Source organism: Silene latifolia, chromosome 11 (genome assembly GCF_048544455.1).
Source record: "Silene latifolia isolate original U9 population chromosome 11, ASM4854445v1, whole genome shotgun sequence".
NCBI classification, from domain to species: Eukaryota; Viridiplantae; Streptophyta; class Magnoliopsida; order Caryophyllales; family Caryophyllaceae; genus Silene; species Silene latifolia.
Window position 1 is genome coordinate 190,999,026 of NC_133536.1, and position 15,064 is coordinate 191,014,089.

Here is a 15,064-nt window from a genome sequence, read left to right on the forward strand (position 1 = left end):
AAGGAAAACTAGTTTTGATAGAGTTATCGCACTATTGTCCGGAACTGCTGTTGGTTCTTCAAGTAAGCAGCCTTCTACAGCTGAGATGGTTAGTGATGAATTGACTAGAATGAAAGTTGCAGAAGAATCGGGTGACGCGTACTTTGTCTCCGTTGTCAGATATTTAAGTGATGAAACACGTGCCAAGATATTCCTATCCCTTAAAAATGATAATCAAAAGTGGATCTATCTAAGAGTGATGGACGTAGATCCCTTGTTCACTCGCCTTTACTAGTTTGTTTTAGAAGTACTTTGTAGTTTCAAGTTTGTGTGTTTGAACCTTTCATTTTCAGGTGTTTGAACTTTTCATTTTCATATGTTTGAACTTTGTGGTTAAGATATTTGAACTTTAATATCAAAATAATTGAACTTGATATAATTGTGTTTTAATTGTTCTAGTGTAGAATGGATAATGTTAGACGTGCATCTATAATTATTGCATTAGAAGAATTGCGAAGATCACTTGTACCAAGTGATGCTAGTATACAACGAACATCATCAAGTAGGCGGCCTAGAAGAGAAAGAGGGGAAAGTGGAGCTGAATACATTCACAGGTTGTTGAATGAAAACGCTACATCATGTTTTGAACAACTACGACTTGATAGGGTAATGTTTCTACAACTTGTAGATTTGATGATTGAAAGGAATTTGTTAGTTGATGGTAAGTATATAAAAGTGGACGAACAAATAGGAATTTGTTTATACATATTGGCCAAAGGCTCTTCCTATCGTGATGTTGCTGATAAATTCAAGCATTCCATATCTACAATATGTGTGTATTTTAAAAAAGCGTTGGATGCCTTGGTTATATTGTCACATGATATCATTAGACCACACCGCGATCTACTTGAGGTGCCTCCGGAGGTAGAAAATAACTCACTTTATTGGCCTTATTTCAAGGTAATATTGTACCTCGTGCATTTAGCTATTTTTTTATATTTTTTTACTACCTTATGTCTTTGAGTTTTAACATCTCTATTACTACTATTATTTAGGATGCTATTGGTGCCATAGATGGAACGCATATAGAAGCAGTTATTAGTGATCGTACTGGTACACCATTTCGAAATCGCAATGGTCGTAAAACCTGGAATGTGTTGGGTTGTTGTTCATTTGATAGGATTTTTACATTTATCAACGTGGGTTGGGAAGGGAGTGCCCATGATCTTACAGTATGGCGAGATTCTCTAACTGCCTCAAAATATGTTTTTCCTCATCCACCTGAAGGTAAGTATTAACTAATTTTCTTTATTTGTTTATAGCTCATTATTTTGCGATTTTCACGCAATTTTTATTTTACTTTGTAGGTAAGTACTATTTGGTGGACTCCGGATATCTTAATACTATTGGATATCTGTCTCCTATTTGCGATCCCAACGTCAGATCCCATTTGCCGGAATTTAAGCACGGACCACCTATAGGAATGTTAGAACATTTCAATTACCGACATTCTTCATTAAGAATGAAAGTTGAATGTGCGTTTGGTCAATTGAAGAAAAGGTGGAAGGTGCTGAAAACTATGCCCCAGATGTTACCAAAGTATCAGATGTCAATTATCGTTTCATATTTCACACTTCATAATTTCATACGAATGCATAAGCTTGGTATCCCAATTGTACAACATGATGCAGTTATTGGGAGAACAGATACAAATTTGGATGATAAAGATCGAATGAGCCTTATGTCTAAAGTGAGAATGGATATAGCTAAAGCTATTTGGAAAGATAACAATCCCGAAGAGCATGAAGATGGAGTGTCGCAAAATGACAACGAAGAAGAACATATGGAAGTAGATGATCCGAATAACTACATTTTGGAATTTGCATTGAATCTAAACATTTTTCACAATTGCAAGCATTTGATGTATTGACATTAATAATTTTTATTTTTATTTTATCATGATTCCTATTTCTGAACTAAAAATATCGTTATTACACAATGCTGTCTATTTATATATATTTCAAAGAACCAGACGACGACGACGATGATGATGATAATAATAATAATAATAATCGTGGTACTTCTTGTGGGAGGGATGGTTTTCGTGCTCAGCACCTTATGGACTGTTTGAGTGGCGCTGCTGTGGCTATCTCCGATGATTTGATCACCTCTATTACTAGGGTGGTCAATCTTTTTCTTGAGGGTCGGTGCCCTCTTCCTCTGGGTGAGTACATTGCCAGCGCCCCTCTCACACCACTCGTTAAACCGGGGGGTGGACTTCGTCCTATTGCTGTCGGTACGGTCTGGAGACGGCTTGTCTCTAAGGTTGGTGCTTCTATGGTTGGCCCGTCCTTATCTTCTTATTTTGATGGGCTTCAGTTCGGGGTGGGTGTGTCCGGTGGAGGAGAGGCTATCTTGCATGCCTTGAACCGGCTCATTGAGGCTCGGGGGAACAGTGGGGCTTTCTATGTTGCTTTGGTTGATTTCCGAATCGTTCAACCTTGTTGACCGTTCGACCATGCTTCAGGAGGTCCGTCGTCGGTGCCCGGCTCTCTCCCGTTGGGTGGAGTTTTGTTATTCCAGCCCGGCCCGCCTTTTTTATGGGGAGCACTGTTTGTGGTCTTGTCAGGGTGTTCAGCAGGGTGATCCTTTGGGGCCTTTGCTTTTCGCGTTGGTTTTGCATCCTTTGGTTTGCAAGATCTGGGACACTTTTGACCTCACTTTGCAGGCATGGTACTTAGATGATGGCACCATTGTGGGAGATACTTTGGAGGTGGGGAAGGTGTTGGACTTGATTAGGTTGGATGGCCCTCGTTTTGGTTTACACCTAAATGTCTCCAAGACGGAGGTCTTTTGGCCGGTTGAGGATCCATGGAGCCGGCTTCCGGGGGTTTTTCCCACTTCTATTTCTCGGCCTTTGCGTGGTGTTACTGTATTGGGAGGACCTGTCAGTACTTGTCCTGGTTTTAGCAGTGAGATTGTGGCGACGAGAGTAACCAAGACCATTGCGCTGATGGACTTGGTTGCGAGGATTGAGGACCCGCAGTGTGAGTTGCTTCTTCTTCGAGCTTGTACTGGTATATCTAAGCTCTACTTCTCTCTTCGTACTTGCTCCCCTAGTGTTTTTGGGTCTGTCCATCTTCCTTTTGACGCTGCTCTGCGTTCTAGCTTGGAACGTATTGTCACCGCGTTAGGGCCAGGTTTTGGGGATTGGCAGTGGCGCCTTGCTACATTCCCTTTTCATCTTGGTGGCCTTGGTGTTTATGCGGCCGGAGATGTTTTGTTCTATGCTTTTATTGCGTCCCGCTTGCGTCTGGTTTGGTTTTGCGAGCTAAGCTCCTCGGTCCTTCTCGTGTTGTAGCTGCTGGCCCGCTTTTGATGATGCCGCACAGTGTTTACTGCGACTACGAGTTCGATATATTAGGTCACCCTAGTGAAATTGCGCCCCAAACTTATGAAGAAATTGGTAGATATTTATTTCACGACGGTTGCTACGCCTCGTAGTCTGTTTTTTTTTGACACCTCGCCGGATCGCTCTTTGGCGATCTCGGCGGTTCTCACTCCTCGATTGGTTACGTGCGGTTCCTATCTCGGGGTTAGGGCGGACTATGAACGGAGGACTTACCGTAGTGTCTTTGGGGTATCGTCCAGGTGTTCCGTTATTCTCGGTATCCGTGGCCATGTCCCGCTTGCTCTCGGGTTTTTTGTCTTTGGGATGTTTTTTGGGGACCACGCTGTTTCTTGGTACTGTGGGCGTTAAACATCGGCATAACCTTGTCCGGGACACTCTCTTCGACATCTCGCTATAGATCCGTATTTCGCGGGAAGGAGGTTGATATCGGTTTGGTTGATGGGCATGGTGGCTCTCTTCGTCCTGCGGATTTATTGCTTTATTCTTGGGACAGGGGCGTGATGTGTGCGTCGACCGACATGTTCTTCACCTCGACTCGGGACGGATTGGCGATTTTGTGCTTCGGGCGGGTTGTCGGCGATCTTTGCTCGGCGAAAGTGTGCTAAGTATGGGGATTTGTGCGCGGTAGCTGGTTATGGTTTCCTACCTTTCTCTTTCTCTTCACTTGGGAGTTGAGTTCGGATCTTTGTTGCCTTGCTCAAGCGGATCCAGAAATTCTCGGTATCTCAGGATGTTGGGGCTCGGGTAGCCGCTTACATTTTTACTCGTATTAGCTTTACTATTGCTAAGGATAATAATAATAATAATAATAATAATAATAATAATAATAATAATAATAATAATAATAATAATAATAATAATAATAATAATAATAATAATAATAATAATAATAATAATAATAATAATAATAATAATTGATGGGGCATATTCTGCAACCGTTGACCAAGTCAACCAACGAACAAGGTCAGAGACATCCACAAAGAAAGTCAACATATCGACACCTAGCCGACGCAATCCATCGGCTGTCACACTGGTCCCGACCGGCACCTAGCCACCGGGAGACATATCCGCGTACTCATATCCAAGACCCGTCGGCCGGCCTGCCATAGGTCCATCGGCCGAGGGTAGAACGGTCTTTCCACCTGCTAGCCACTTGGCCACTTGGCCACTACGTGACAAAAGGTGAAAGTCTATAAATACTCCTCAACCTTCATTGAGGAAAGGATCCCACAACTTAACCTAAATACACTATTCATCTGGTAATATCCTCTTTATCTCTCTACAATACATACCTAGCCAAGTAACACAACTTAATCCTTTAAGTTTACTGACTTGAGCGTCGGAGTGAGTACGCTTGGCACAAAGCCAAGCCCTCAGTTCGTTCATTGTTGCAGGAGAAGCCGAGAGGAACAATAGAGGCAAGAAGGGTTCAACTCAAGACATTATTCTACAAGCCACGTGTGGTAACGATATTTGCTCTGGAATTACACCCGGAACAATTGGCGCCGTCTGTGGGGAAAAGACACTAGAAGCTAGTCACATTCATTCCCAAACAAAAAAAAAACAACAAAAACCCACCCAAAAAGCTAAGAAAATGTCGAAACAACAAGACACAGTCGTGACCGACGAAACCGCGTTCTACCAAGATGATGCTTTCAACAACTCGAGTCGTGCGCCCTCCACCTGGAGTAACCCAACCGAGTTCGGGATGCCAATGATACCCGACACGCCGCCGCCAACCAACCAGTCACCGTCATGGGATATGTGGTTGACGTATCGAAACTGAAAATGCTCCTGGACCTAATCGATACGCCCGCTCACACCGTCACGCCGACAAGAGCGGCGGAACCGTCCAGAGACCAGGGGCCCTAAACGTGACTCCGAGAAATTTGAACGGAGCACTAGGAGAAGCTGACCCAGTCAAGACGCCGGGGGAGCCCAAAGTGGACGCGGTAGACCTAAGTCCTTCCCGCACTCATGGGAGGACAGCGTCCCCGCCGCACGAACGAGGCTTACCCCAAAGGAGCCAGAGGAGTCCGACCCAGCAGAGTTGGAGAAGAAGTCCGAGTCGAAGAAGGAGCCCCTCCCGCTACGGGGGGAGGAGCCAGGTTAGGGATGCGAGGAGCCGATCGCCGCGTATCGTTCGACACGTGGTCAGGCAGCCCCTCAACGCCTACGTCCTAGAAGTCCCGGTGCCAACTAAGCTCAAGTTGCCACCCATATCATATAAAGGAGATAGTGATCCAGCCGACCACGCCGAGGCTTTCGAATCTTACATGTCGGTATGGGAACAGCCTGATGAGGTCTGGTGCCGAGTTTTCCCAACAACTTTGCATGGGATGGCTCAGAGCTGGTACAAAGGGCTTCCCGACGGCTCGGTGTACTATTACGCCGACCTGAAGGACGCTTTCCTAGCCCAGTATTCCTGCAACAAGAGAAGAGCCGTAGAGACATCTGACCTCCTGACTATCGAGACGAGGGAGGCGAGTCTCTCCGGAGCTATGTGAAGAGGTTTGATGGAAAGGTCCAGCAGATTCGAGAAATTAATCCCGAGCCGGCGGCCTTGACGGCGATGAAGGGCCTCCCAAGGGGAGCCTTAAAAAATGAGCTCATCAAGAGCGGAGGCCTGGGCTTGGACGCCGCCAGGAAGTTGGCCGACCAAGCCATCAAGGTGGAGGACTATCACAAGACCTGGGTAGATCCCAGCGAGGCCGAGCACTCAGAAAAGAAGAGTCGCCGGGAGGACAGCCAGGACGAAAGACGCCGCGACAACAACGGGTCGCGGTCCGATGAAAGACGCCGTGAGAATAATAGGTCACGGTCGGACAAATCCGACCGGAAACAGGACTCGACGGGCGCCGGGTGGAATTCAGGAACGTACCACCAGAGGCGGTATAGTGATAAAACCCCTCTCGTCGTATCGCCGCCGAGGTCTTCGCCCGAGCAAAACGAGGGCCGAAAGTGGGAGAGACCCCAAGCCAAAAAGTGACGGTGACACGAGCCAAGATCGTGAGTACCACGGCCACACCGCCATTTAACCAACGATCGCCGCCATCCGAAGAATGCCATAGAGGAACCGATCCGGAAGGAAGCCTCGGCAAGTACGTTACAAAAGGCCAAAAGACCGACGCCGCGAGTTCAGATAAGAAGTCCGTCTTCGAGCGGATAGGAGTGATTCATGTTGTCATCGGGGGCAACGAAAACGGAGGGTCCGCTCATGGGCACAAACGACACCTGAACGAGCTATATCAGGCCATCAACTTTGTGCCCAACTCAGGGATCCCCTCTGCAAATATCCCCGATATGACTATTGGAAGAAAGGACTACGAAGGGGTCATCGCTCCTCACAAATGACCCGCTTGTAGTCAATTTGGACATATCCAACCACCTGGTCAAGAGGTGCCCGATTGACACAGGGCGCATACACGAACATCATGTTCGAGAGAGTGCTTTCTCGGCCTCGGCACGAAGATCAAGGACTTGAGCCCCGCACCAACCCCTATACAGGCTTCTGGGGGCCGGCCTGGTACCGCCGGGATCAATCGACTCCGGTGACGTTCGGCGAAAAGAATGCGGCTAAAAACGTCCTAGCTGAGTTCGTGGTCATCGACGGCTCGTCCGCCTACAACGTTCTCATAGGCCGGGTCACCCTGAGCGAGGCCGACGCAGTGATGTCCATCCGGGCCCTAACACTGATGTATGTCTCGGACCGGGGGGAAGCGCATAAGCTCGTCTCCAAAGACGAGAAGGATGAGGTGGTCAACGTCCAGATAGCTGCCCGAGGATGCAACATGCAATCCCTCAAAGAGGCGAAGAAGTCCGAAAAAGGAAAAAGTCCGTCCTTACAGCAGGAGGGCGACCTCATGGATACAACTAGTGGCTGACTGGGAAGGTGTGCCTGTGATGAGCCATTAGGGCATTGGTAATCTCGTGAAAATTTATGTAGCGGCGGAGGTGTCCAAAATAGCTGTGGACACCCCAACGCATGTTTTTACCTAATGAAAAACCATCCAAGCCTTCCATCAAAGTAAATTTTTCCCATCAGTTATTTGAAAGAAGCCGGCGCCGGCTCACACTGTCATACCGACAAGAGCGGCAGTCAGTATCAAGAAACAGACGCCGGCTCACACTGTCACACCGACAAGAGCGGCGTCGCTATGAAGAAATACAAATTGCCGCGCAGTCACCCCAAGTAGTAGACGCCACGGCAGTCACCCCAAGAGGTAGACGCCGTCGCAGTCACTCCAAGTGGTAGACGCCACGTAACACGCTATCAAGAAACAGACGCCGGCTCACACTGTCACACCGACAAGAGCGGTAGTCGCTATGAAGAAATACGTCATTGCCGTCAGATCACCCCAAGTAGTAGACGCCACGGCAACCCCAATAGGTAGACGCCGTCGCAGTCACTCCAAGTGGTAGACGCCACGTAACACGCTATCAAGAAGTAGACGCCGGCTCACACTGTCACACCGACAAGAGCGGCAGTCGCTATGAAGAAATGTAGCGCCGTCGCAGTCACCCCAAGTAGTAGACGCCACGGCAGTCACCCCAAGAGGTAGACGCCGTCGCAGTCACTCCAAGTGGTAGACGCCACGTAACACGCTATCAAGAAACAGACGCCGCTCACACTTTGTCACACCGACAAGAGCGGCAGCCGCTATGAAGAAATACAAAGCTGCCGTCGCAGCACCCCAAGTAGTAGACGCCACGGCTAGCCACCCCAAGAGGTAGACGCCGTCGCAGCCACTCCAAGTGGTAGACGCCACGTAACACGCTATCAAGAAATGACGCGGCTCACACCGTCACACCGACAAGAGCGGCAAACTATGAAGAAATACAAATTGCCGTCGCAGCCACCCCAAGTAGTAGACGCCACGGCAGTCACCCCAAGAGGTAGACGCCGTCGCAGCCACTCCAAGTGGTAGACGTCACGTAACACGCTATCAAGAAACAGACGCGGCTCGCACCGTCACACCGACAAGAGCGGCAGCCGCTATGAAGAAATACAACATGCTGTCGCAGTCACCCCAAGTAGTAGACGCCACGGCAGTCACCCCAAGAGGTAGACGCCGTCGCAGTCACTCCAAGTGGTAGACGCCACGTAACACGCTATCAAGAAACAGACGCCGCCGCACTGTCACACCGACAAGAGCGGCAGTCGCTATGAAGAAATACAGCGCCGTCGCAGTCACTCCAAGTGGTAGACGCCACGTACCACGCTATCAAGAAACAGACGCCGGCTCACCCTGTCATACCGACAAGAGCGGCAGTCAGTATCAAGAAATAGACGCCGGCTCACACTGTCATACCGACAAGAGCGGCAGTCAGTATCAAGAAGTAAACGCCGGCTCACACTGTCACACCGACAAGAGCGGCAGTCAGTAACATGGAGCACTCGCCGGCTGACACCGTCACACCGGCAAGAATGGCAATCACACTCAGGAAATAAACACCTCGACGGTCACGACCAGCGCAGTTGATACTCGCAAAGCGATCAAAACGCCTCGAAGCGTTGCACGGTGAGAACGCACTCTAAGACCGCCTCGACCGTGGCCAAGGCGGAAGCAGAGGAGGCGCCCAATTAATAACATAAAAAAAAAAAATCAGACAAGGATGAGAAAAGACCTCGGCCAAGCCGGAGGCAGAGGAAACGAGCTCTTATTAAATATGTTTCAGCAAATTACAAAGAATACAGACAATGGCCGTCCCCATTGGGATGAGCCAAAGCACAACCTGCCAAAGTTGTACAAACTACAAGGAAAGAAAAGCAAAAGTTACAAGTATATCATTTGAAGCGCCAAAAGGTGGCAGAGAGGAAGGGTTTAGTATTTGGCCCCTGAACGGCTGAAACAGATCTGCTGTAAACTTGTTCTCATCAAGCAGCGCATAGTAGTGTGTGAAGAGATAAGGCAATCCGAGACGCCAGGTGAGCCTGGTGACCGCCGCCCGTCTCCCTATGACTGTTGCTGCTTGCCATCAGCAGCGGTAGCCGCATCTTCTTCAAGGGGCAACCCAAAGAGCTTTCCTAGCGGCCTCGGCCTTGGCCTCGGCATCATCACCGCCCTCATCCTCTCGGCCTCCTCCTTGGCCGCCTTAGCCTTCTCAAAGAAGAGTCGCTTTCTCCGCGGCCGCCTCCTTCTCCATCTTCGCCCTCACCGCCTCCTTGGCCTTCTCCGCCACGGCTTTCTCCTTAGCCTCGAGCTTATCATCAAGCAGCTCGTCAAATTGGCCCCACGGAAAGGAACCATCAAGAGGGAAAAGCTCCCCGATCACTTCCCTAGCAGCTTCTTGGCCAAATCCCGGAATTCAACGCACGGTTTGGGGAGCATGACGGTTTGGAGCATCTCAATGTCCTCCTCCTTCTGCTTGATGATGGCCTCTTTGCCCCGAATCACCTCCGCCTGAGCCTTAAACAGGCCCCTGGATTCGTTCCTCTGCTGGAGATAGAGGTCGGCACGCCTCTGAACAAGGTTACATTTCTCCAGCAGCTTCGCAGCTTCGGCTGCCGCAGCCTCGGCCTTGGCTCTCTCGTGAAGGACCTCCTTTTCAGCGTCCTCCCGAGTTTTCTCTCGGCCAAGAGCGCCTTCTCGATCTCCCCTAAGCCTCTCGCTCATTAAGGAGATCCAGGCTTCGCCGACGCAGCCCACCGCTTAGTGGCATTACGCTCAAAAACAGCTTGAGCAACGGCTTTCTCCCGCTCCATGAGACGAGCACCGGAACCACGTTCCACCTCGCCGCTCTCCTTAATCGCCTTCGTACCTTCCTCTATAAGCTGGGAGACGGAAGCCTTCTGGGATGAGGGGACGGTGGTGACACTTTGACCACCAGCCTGCAGCTGGGAGAGGGAAGCCTTCTGGGATGAAGAGTTGACGGTGACGCCTTGATCACCAACCTGCGCAGAGATCCCCTCCACTTGCTGCCCAATGAGAGCAAAAGCCGGCGGCGGCTGGTCTACAAAAATTTAATAAAGGCATCAGTATCAACATATTTCGACATATCAGAGAGCCTATCATCAGGGGCACCTAATGACCCGGCTAAATTTGAGCCACAGGATATATAGGTACCATGTTTGGCCTTCTTGGCCGGAGGAGGCACCTCCTTGCCACCGGTAGAGGCCGTCCTTTTCCTCTTACAGATAAGGGGAGATCCCTCCGCATCAGAGTCCCCCTCATCGGGAATATCAACAATCTCCACCTTCTTAAGGGAGGGGATGGGAGTTGGAACCGGTGTCGACGCCGTTGCCGCTGAAGGCTTTGTTTTCCGCGTCCGACGCACTACGCCGCTAACAACCCTCGCCTGCGCCTCCTCCTTGCTCAAGACCTTCAGCCGCTGTTCCATAAGATCATTCGGCGACGTCCTGCGGTCATGGGCTAGAGCCTTGGGATGCAAGTTAGCAACGGTTTTATCTTTGTGCAGCCCCATTCTCCGAAGGATATCCTCAGATAGGTCCGGTCCAAAGTGGTCTGCAAAATAAACAAAGCAAGAGTCAAGTAGAGGAAATAAATCGAGGTTCGAAAAGCAGGAACATTGAGAGCGGTGATGGGCCTCACACCGACCCCACTCACCCCGTGCTAGGGCCGGTATGAGGCCGACATAGCAAAGCGGCTCATCCCGAAGAATGATCTCGTCGGGGAATCCATCTTTTCGGCATCCCACTCTTGTCCACCTCAAAGAGCCTCATTGCCAGCCTCTCATCCTCCTTGAGAACGACCCTGCTAGCATCCATTTTAAGATGCTTCCGAGTGACCCATCTGTCATGCTCCGCCCTAGTCTCACACCACAAATTAACCTGGTGCTGGAAGGAGCGGGGCAGCGGATAGTCATCCGGCACTTTAACGTACACCCACCGACCTTGCCAGTCCTTGCAAGAAGAAAGTTTGTCAACAGAGACATAACCCTCGCTCCGTTTGCACACCGTACCATCCGACGCGCCGAGAGATTGATGGTTTAAGATGATGAAGTCGGCGGAATAAATTCACCGTCGGAGCCTCTCCCTTAAAGAGACAAAGCCAGACAAAACCGATTATGGTTCTCATAGCCAGCGGGTGCAGTTGGGCAACGGCAACGTTCATGGCTCTAATTATGGCCATAACGTACCCATTCAGCGGAAACCGGAGCCCGTACTCCAAATGTCGCATGTATACGCCGGTATAGCCCGGCGGAGGACAACATACGGCCTGACCCTCCTCAGGGATAACAATTTTGTATCCCCTACCAAAGAAAAAATGGTCCTCGAAAAGTTTCCCGCCGGAACAACTGGCAAGCTTATGGGACCAAGCACGGTCAAGACGAACCTTACAGGCATCGCCGTGATCCATGACGTACTGTCTCCCCTCATTAGGACGAGAACTTTCCGCATCATCACCAAAGTCATCACCAAAATCACCTAAAGAATCATCATCTTCCCATTCCTCCAGAATTTGAGGATCAACTTCGGGAGAAGGAGACCTAGGGCCCCCCGACGCAGGTGTACTAGTCCCGGCATCAGCAGAAGACATGTTCACAACAAATTACTAGCAAGATAAAAGAAAAATTCGTTTGTTTACCTTAAAAGAAAAAAACACTCGCCGGATCAAAGACTCTGAAGATTGGAAGAAAAGGAAGCCCTTGAAAGTTTAGAAAGATGAAGATTTTGGGAAAAATTTGAGAAAACGAAATTGGTGGCCAAAATCACGGAAAAACTGCCCTATTTATAGGGAAAAAGCCCATGAAGAAGGACCAATCGAGCACGACCCCATGAAGCGACAAACCAATCAGCGAGCAGACACGTGTCGAGCATGCAACCACGGAATGTCAATCGTCGCAACAGTTAAACGTCAATCAATGCAACAGTGACCAAGCGTCTTCAACACGCCCATTCACATCTCTTCGACTATTCATCTTCCTCAACAAATTCCTAGGTATCTAGTCTCCGCCGGCCACCTGATCAACCAAGCTAGGAAGCACGTCGGGGGGCAATCAAAATCAACCTAAGACTCTCGGCCCTGGTCTCGGCCGGCAACATGTTCTTTTCCACATCGGATGCCCTTTACGCATCCATGTGGAGGGGGATATGGTATATGGTACGGCCTAACAAGAGCCACGCCGATGCACAAGAAGAAGCCGATCTGAAAAATTTGTGAAAATTACTTGTGCGAAATATATGCTCAACATACATCGGAGCCCATACCACGGCATAGACTACGCCTGGGGCAAATTGATGGGGCATATTCTCGCACCGTTGACCAAGTCAACACACCGAGCAAGGTAAGAGACATCCACAAAGAAAGTCAACATATCGAGACGACCTAGCCGACGCAATCCATCGGCTGTCACTGGTCCCGACCGGCACCTAGCCGCCGGGAGACATATCCGCGTACTCATATCCAAGACCCGTCGGCCGGCCTGCCATAGGTCCATCGGCCGAGGGTAGAACGGTCTTTCCACCTGCTAGCCACTTGGCCACTTGGCCACTACGTGACAAAAGGTGAAAGTCTATAAATACTCCTCAACCTTCATTGAGGAAAGGATCCCACAACTTAACCTAAATACACTATTCATCTGGTAATATCCTCTTTATCTCTCTACAATACATACCTAGCCAAGTAACACAACTTAATCCTTTAAGTTTACTGACTTGAGCGTCGGAGTGAGTACGCTTGGCACAAAGCCAAGCCCTCAGTTCGTTCATTGTTGCAGGAGAAGCCGAGAGGAACAATAGAGGCAAGAAGGGTTCAACTCAAGACATTATTCTACAAGCCACGGGTGGTAACGATATTTGCTCTGGAATTACACCCGGAACAATAATAATAATAATGAAAGCTGCGCGCATCCCTTCATAATAAAAAAAAAAATAAAAAAAAAATAATAATAATAATAATAATAATAATAATAATAATAATAATAATAACAACAACAACAACAACAACAACAACAACAACAACAACAACAACAACAACAACAACAACAACAACAACAATAACAACAACAACAACAACAACAACAACAATAATAATAATAATAATAATAACGATAGTAATAATAATTACAATACTAATAATAATTACAATAATATAGCCGAATCGAATCAATCAATCAATCAATCGAATCAATCAATCAATCAATCGAGTGAATCGAATCGAATCAACTAAACTAAACTGAAATTAAGTCCAAAAGAACAGGGCCTTAGTGGGTAAATAAGATATAAATTAGGGTGTTTATGTTGGGAAATGTGTCCTCAACAATAGTGCGATCATATGATTTAAATATCATTATCAAATCTCATTTCAAGAATACGGAAGGGATGATACATTACATATATATAGTCAACTGGTCCACACATATCGGTAATGATTGGTCAAGCTAGAGTTTGACATTACTGTCGTGCGACGGTGGTGATCAGTTGATCCCTTGAGGTCACACCTAAAGGACGATTCCCTTAATTGAAAAGGTTAATTAGTTGTATACCGATACAGATTAATTAATTCCTTAAAATTGAACAATTCGATTTGTAAGAGTGAATATTGATATCTTATTGTAATGGGATTAAATAAGATTTATTTTAGTAATAAAATGATTTGTTGCTAAAATTATTTATTGTTTGAGAAACAATAAAGATAAGAATGAATGGTTAATTATAATTACAAGAAGTTGTGAATTATAACTATATGACCCATTTTATTTATGTGATCAAGTATCACTAGTCAATTTGTTGAATGTAATTTAATTAATTTATAAAATGATATTTATGTGATAAATATGCATTTAATTAATTAGTAACATGTATCATACTACATGTGACATATTGTGTGACAAATGACAAATTGACAAAATAAAATGGTAGTCCATTTTATGCATATATGGACCGAAATATTGTAAGAGTTAGTGGGTTTAGGTTGTTTTATTTTATTTAATAAAATGGCATGATGATGCCTACCTACAACTAGCCTTACACCTACTCTTACACATCTATTTCTTGTAAAGACAAAAAGTGAAAATAGATGCCCTATTTCTCTTGATTCCAACCGTGAAAATGGATGGGTAAGGAGATTAATTTACTCATCATTCATTCTAATAAAAGACATGCAAGTTGTTCATGTATTTTTCTCTCTTCTCTCTCTTTTATCTTCATCAAAAAGATGAGATTTTAATTGAAATTGTTCATGTAAGATTACTAAAATTATCAAAGTAATATATGAGTATTAGTAATCAAATTTAAGGTAAACCACAATATAAACATCTAGTACATGTTAGTTTGTGGGATTAAGGGATTGTCTTGGGTGCTACTAATTGGAGAATCTCTACTTTGGGATTTTGTATGTTCATCCATTATTGGAAAGCTCAAGAACAAGAGAGAAAGGTGATCTCTCTTGTGCCCATAAACCGAAAATCCATATGTAAGAATAATGCTTCTTCTATATATTGTTTTTAATGTTTGCATGCATAAGATCAACCTTTAATTTTATGACAAATTAAATATGAACATATATGAATATGTTAGTAATAGATCTACATTTCCTTCAATCGGTATCATGAGCCACGGTTGTTTGCATGCAAATCGGTTAAAAGTTTTTCCGAGTTATAAGAATAACAAATAAAACTTGTAAAATTTGTGTTATTATGAGATATCACGAAATTAATCCATGCATGTTAATATTTCTGGTCCTAAAATGTTTTAGGATATTTTGGTTA